General features: G+C 45.3%; 1 pseudogene; it reads right to left on the bottom strand.

Annotated features, from left to right (window-relative positions):
- Positions 1-234: 234 nt before the first annotated feature.
- On the bottom strand, positions 235-912 carry LOC138259718 (protein KTI12 homolog; annotated as a pseudogene).
- Positions 913-6,645: the final 5,733 nt, after the last annotated feature.

Genomic DNA, 6,645 nt, shown 5'->3' with positions numbered 1-6,645 from the left:
TGGCTTTTGCATTTGACTAGTAGTCTGACCTTGCTAGTCCTTATAACTTTTGTAGAGTTTGTGGGACAAGTGGATTTCTTTACAGGGCTGGAAGATTATTGTAGTCCTTGTCCCTTGGGCAAGTACAGTTTTTCAAAACATTTCACACCACTGTTGCTACACAAATTAACAGATCTATTTCTCTGGACCATCCCTTGGAAAGTGAAAAGTTACATGAGCCAAACCCAGGCCACGTCAATGTGAATCTGTCAAAAACATATTTTTATCTTTTTCATTAGCTCCATGCTACGTAATCAAGTCTCCTGGTACACTGGTTTTCTAGGCATTTAGAAGTTCTGTCAAAAAATCTTCTGTGATTTTGTGCTGCTCTTGCATGCAATTTTGGAAGAAAGTGGTTGTATCTGGATGGACTGGGTGGGAGGATGGGCTTTCCTGTGAAAAGTGGCATCACAGATGTCTTCAAATGGTAGCATGTCGTCTTTCTGCATAGTGAATAGAGGACTGTCCCAGCTGTTCCTTGAATCAGCGGCTTCGAAACGATGTGCAAGTGCATTGGATATTTCCTGCAAGTACTGGTTTCCAGGCTCTCTGGTGTTATTCCACGGGATGCTGATTTCAGGTGCGATGAAGCAGTGAATCAAGCTGTGAGGTTTCTGTGTATTTTTTTTCCAAACAGCACAACTCGTATCTGAAACATTTTATGTAGTTAAGGGAGACCAAGATCACTACATCCTCCTTGTTCAGCTTCCTTTCAACTTTAGCTCGCAATGCTCCTCTATCGTCTTTCTTTTTTTGAAAATCTGCATACACTGCATTCCTGTCCACTCCTACAAACTCGTCACCCGTCATGACCTTCCTTGACCCTGCTTGAGAAAGTCAATCCTGCAACTTCCACACTAGCTTGGTTACCATAATTACCTATGAAGAATCGCATTTACGAAGATTTCAGATTCCTATCTGAAATAAGTGGCTTGTGACTGTGTTAAGTGCACAAGGTTAAAAAAGAATGTCTACTTGCCCGGAGGGCAAAGTAGACGATAAAACTTCTTGTCCACAACAAGAATCCTCATGTCCAGGGCGTTGTGCGATACAAATCTCCCACCCCTGTACACAGAGGGAGATAGTTCAGAGTGCCCTCTAGCCTGGAAACCTTGGTGCTCAATATCGCAGTCCCCTATATTGCACCTTAAGACATGAATGGGTGCTGATGTCTACATAGAAGATGATATCATGAATACGCTCAGGGACCATCTTACGATGGTATATCCTGCATGTGTGTCCTGGATCAGGAACGGATCTCGGCTCACCTAGTGGGTTTACTGCTCCCTGGAGTAGAGGAATTGAAAGAGTGAGAGCTTGACGCTGACCTTGCGCTTGAGGAAGTGAGACAGGCATTAACGTGCCTCCCTGGAAGCAAATCACCAGGTAGAGATGGCTTTGCAGTGGAATTTTATCAGGCTTACATGTCAGACATCTCACAACACCTTCCAGAGGTATATCTTTAAGCGAAGGAGAAGGAAATGTTACCCCCCACTATGAGAGAGGGATGTATCACCATGATACTAAAGCCAGGATCCAACCTGTCAGACCCTTATTCCTACCGTCCACTTTCAATGATAAATACAGACACTAAAGTAATCTATAAGGTACTTGGCCTCCGAATGAAACCAGTGATCTCCCAACTGATACACCCTGATCAGTGCGGGGATCCCGGGGCGAAATACAACTATGAACTTAAGGAGACTGATGCAGGTAATACATGAGGCAGAGGGGAGGGGAAAGGTATTGGTGGTTATATCGATGGGTATAACCAAGCCCTTTGACAGTATGGACTGGCAATATTTAATGGCCGTGCTACAGGTGATGAAAGTTGGACATCAGTTCAGGGCATGGATAAAGTTGTTGTACACTGAACCCACGGCCAGAGTCCGTGTCGGTCGATTGTGCTCGACCCCATGGGCAGTCTCCTGCCCCCCCACTAATCGTGATAGCATTAGAACCTTTGGTCATTTTAAATCTGCCACAAAATGGTGGAGTGAGGTATACGGGTCGGAGATACAGCACACTTAGCATCACTCTACACTAATGACACATTATTCTACCATACAGCCTGAGAAATTCACTGCCCATACTATTGCACTACCTTAACGCCTTTGGAGACCTTACGGGACTGCGGGTCAATACACGAAAATCACTTTTATTTTCCCTGGGAGGACTAGCGGAGAAGGACATTACAGCATTACCATCATTGTCATTGAAATGGAGACTGAACAGTACAGATACTTGGGAATACTCGTGGCCTCTACTCCACAAAAATAGAAACAATGCATTATAGATAGAAGAATGACAGATCTTCAGGCGTCAATACAATTTTGAGCATCCCTACTGTAGGACGCCTGCCTGGCTTATAGTGGGTACCTGATGGTACCTTCACCTTGTGCCAGGTCCAGTATTAGTAGATTAGTAGTGTTCTAGCAGCTTAGGCTGATAGAGATAGCTATAGCAGAGCAGTTTAGGCTGAACTAGGAGACATGCAAAGCTCCTACTATACCACTTATATCATATAACACTAAGGGGATTATTACAACTTTGGAGGAGGTGTTAATCCGTCCCAAAAGTGACGGTAAAGTGACGGATATACCACCAGCCGTATTATGAGTTCCATAGGATATAATGGACTCATAATACGGCTGGTGGTATATCCGTCACTTTACCGTCACTTTTGGGACGGATTAACAGCTCCTCCAAAGTTGTAATAACCCCCTATATCATAAGAATCACAATACCCTGGGGTGGTGATGGACAGGGGAGTGGTCACTCCCCTTTCCTTTGTCCAGTTCGTGCCAGAGCAGGGCTGAGGGTTCCCTGAACCGGTGTAGACTGGTTTGTGCAGGGAGGGCACCATCTGTGCCCCTCAAAGCATTTCCAGAGGCCTGTAGAGGCTACTCCTCTCAGGCCCTTAACACCTATTTCCAAAGGGAGAGGGTGTAACACCCTCTGTCAGAGGAAATCCTTTGTTCTGCCTTCCTGGGACTGGGCTGCCCAGACCCCAGGAGGGCAGAAGCCTGTCTGTGGGTTGGCAGCAGCAGTAGCTGCAGTAGCTGCAGTGAAAACCCCAGGGAGCTGGTTTGGCAGTACCCGTGGTCCATGCTGGAGCCCCGGGGATGCATGGGATTGGCACCCCAATACCAGATTTGGCATGGGGGGACAATTCCATGATCTTAGACATGTTATATGGCCATATTCGGAGTTACCATTGTGAAGCTACATATAGGTATTGACCTATATGTAGTGCACACGTGTAATGGTGTCCCGGCACTCCCAAAGTCCGGGGAAATTGCCCTGAACTATGTGGGGGCACCTTGGCTAGTGCCAGGCTGCCCTCACACTTAGTAATTTTGCACCTAACCTTCACCAAGTGAGGGTTAGACATATAGGTGACTTATAAGTTACTTAAGTGCAGTGTAAAATGGCTGTGAAATAATGTGGACGTTATTTCACTCCGGCTGCAGTGGCAGTCCTGTGTAAGATTTGTCTGAGCTCCATATGGGTGGCAAAAGAAATGCTGCAGCCCATAGGGATCTCCTGGAACCCCAATACCCTGGGTACCTAGGTATCATATACTAGGGAATTATAAAGGTGTTTTAGTGTGCCAATTAGAATTGGTGAAAATGGTCACTAGCCTACAGTGACAATTTTAAAGGCAGAGAGAGCATAAGCACTGAGGTTCTGATTAGCAGAGCCTCAGTGACGCAGTTAGTAACTACACAGGGACACACATTCAGGCCACAAACTGAGCACTGGGGTCCTGGCTAGCAGGATCCAAGTGAGACAGGCAAAAACAAACTGACATACAAGTAAAAATGGGGGTAACATGCCAGGGCAAGATGGTACTTTCCTACACCTACCGCTATCATAGGGCACATTGCAGTGGTGAAAATGGTATTTCTGCTACAGTGCCTGTGTACCCTACAACATACCTTTGACACTCTGCCGTAGGCAACCTTTAGACATCTGCACTCACTACTTACGACACTCATCTAGGCCGGTGGCAGAAATAGAGTAGCCAGAGAGCACATGCATCTACCCAAGGTAGATGGCAGCCTAGATGTTTCAAATATGAAATTATACTATTTTGCGTCACAACTTCAACACGTGGCCCACTGGCTCACGGGTGGGGGGTGCGAATTGGGGGAAATCTCTGCTGGCAGATGCAACACCCCATGCAACCCTTCCACAGCTACTACACTCTGGTGGATGGGATTCAAACAGAATCCCATATCTTATCAAACATACAGCATCACTGTGGGAAAGCACAGTGAATGCAGCATTGAGGAGGGTACCATTTGCCTGAGAATTTACCTTTGGGGAATCTACCAGCCTTTTGACACATTGCCGAAACTGTAAATATAGGACCATGGAGAGGAGGGAGCTGCGAGACAAGATTCGAGACACTGGGAGGTATATATCCAAATTAGACATTTATCACTTTTGAGGCAGCACAGGAAACCTTTACAGTGTGAGAAGGTCATTTCCTAATGTATGCCAGTAATGCAGCCATAGCTCTAGACTGCTGGCCTACATATCCGTCTGCCCCTCCATCTTCACTTCTACTTAGGGCTATATTGGAACTTGGGGGGGAACAAGACACTTGGTCTATCTCTTTAGTCAGGGTGGTGCTGATTGGTGACATTCCCAGGTAATATATGTGGTGGGGGCATGGGTCCGTTGCGGCTCCTGAGTGGATAGTCCGCATGATTGTTGCTGTGTAGTTTCTGGTGAGGGTTGCCCACTTGGTCAGGTGGGCATCTTGATTGGTGGTGGGTAGGTTAGTGATGAGTTGTCTGCGGTTAGGTTGGTGTGCGAAGTTGGTGTAGATGTTTGCAATTTTACTTTGGAAGAAGTTGGATAAGTTGTTGCAGAAATGTTGGGAGGCAGCAATGTTGTTGACAGTGGCTGAGGGCAAGCTACAAATCTAGATGATTGAGAAGATCTCTTTGCAGCTGCTGGAGCTTCTGTCGATGCGGTCTACTAGTGTTTTTTTCTTGGGGTCTCTAATTTGCTGGTGATAACTTCTGTATTCAGCCTTGTATGTAGTTCTGTCAGTTGTGTCGTAGCTGGCTCTCCATTTCCTTTCTAGCTGTTTACAGTGTTGTTTGGTGTTTCAGAGTTCTTCTGTGTACCAGCTGTCCTGCTTTTGAGATCTACCATGATTGTTGTGTTTGATGGGTGCGAAGGAGTCCACGCAGTTTTTGATCCTGTTGTTGTAGTTGTTGATGGCCTTGATGAGGTTGTATGTGTGGCTAGGCTGATCAGTGCTGAGTGCTGGGATAGTCTTCCTCTGTGATTTTGCTCTAGCTGCCACTTGAAGTGCTTAACCTGGTAGGGGTGTTGAATTGAGGTGTGTTGATTTGGAAGTGGATGATGAAGTGGTCGTTCCATGTGAGCTGTGTGGTGGAATTGTATCTGATGCTGTCGCTTGTGGTGAAGAGAGGGTGGAGTGTGTTTCCAGCAATGTGTGTTGGTTCTGTGATGAGCTAGGTGAGTCTTATCTTGCTCAAGCTATCGAAGAGTTTTTGAAACAGGGGTTGTTTCAGTCTTCCAGACGAAAGTTGAGGTCACTGAGGAGAATGTAGGCTCTGCAGTCAACAGTGAGTGGAGCCAAAAAGTTGGTGATGAAGTTGGTAAAGGTGGCGCAGGTCTGGGTGGTCGGTAGAGGAGGGTTCTGTTCAGGGCGATTTTCTTTTTTCTTTAGAGATTTTAGCTTGAAGTGCAGGTGTTCCATGAATGGAGTCGCATTCTCTGTGCATGTTGTGCATTTGATGGTTTCCTTGTAGATAATAGTGAGTCCTCCCCTGGCTGGTGAAGGTGGTCCTGTTGAGTGGTCTTGTAGCCCGTTCAGATTGCTGTTACGATGTTGGGAGCCAATGAGAGGTTCAGCCAGGTCCCTGTGATGAAGAGAACACTTCTGCGGAGGGATCATCAGTTGCAGTTCATAAAAGTTACATTCACATCTAATCCAGTAGTACTACAACTTAAACCAGCTCAAATTTACTTCATGCCTTGGAATGAGTCACATACCAGCCACAATCACTCAGAGGAACTACAAGGGAATCACACTTAAATCAGTGGCGAGAGGGAATAACACTAACAGCATAAAGACCTACACATATAAAATAAACAAAATGAAAAACATTTCAAATACATTTACACACTGCACACACCAATAGAAAGCTACTTGTATAAATGTTAACAAATGTTTAAAAGCTATAAGTAAATTTAATGGTCTGATACCTTAAGATATTACACAAACTCGTACAATGAGACATTTTAAAACAACATACATATACTTAGTGTTGGAACATGGAATATTCCCTGCATGATTTCCAGGCATAAGCCTAGGCACTGAGTGACTCTGTAATTGAGATTCTGCCCAGTTTTTAAATTTTGTTTTAAGGTTCAATAGTGCAACTGCCCTGCATGTCACAGCAGCTTGGCAGTATAAAGTGCTATGACCCAGAGCAGGACTTTGTGGTCTGGAAGGATGCACCATGTATACCTTCTATTAAGAGGGAGACTACTGTACCTTCATCAGATTATAAGGTACAAATAGTGATGGCAGAATGAAGTGTTAGTTGTAGGACA

This window comes from Pleurodeles waltl, chromosome 2_1 (genome assembly GCF_031143425.1).
Source record: "Pleurodeles waltl isolate 20211129_DDA chromosome 2_1, aPleWal1.hap1.20221129, whole genome shotgun sequence".
Lineage (NCBI taxonomy): Eukaryota > Metazoa > Chordata > Amphibia > Caudata > Salamandridae > Pleurodeles > Pleurodeles waltl.
The sequence above is the reverse complement of the archived record's forward strand: the minus strand, read 5'-3'. Positions and strand labels throughout refer to the sequence as shown.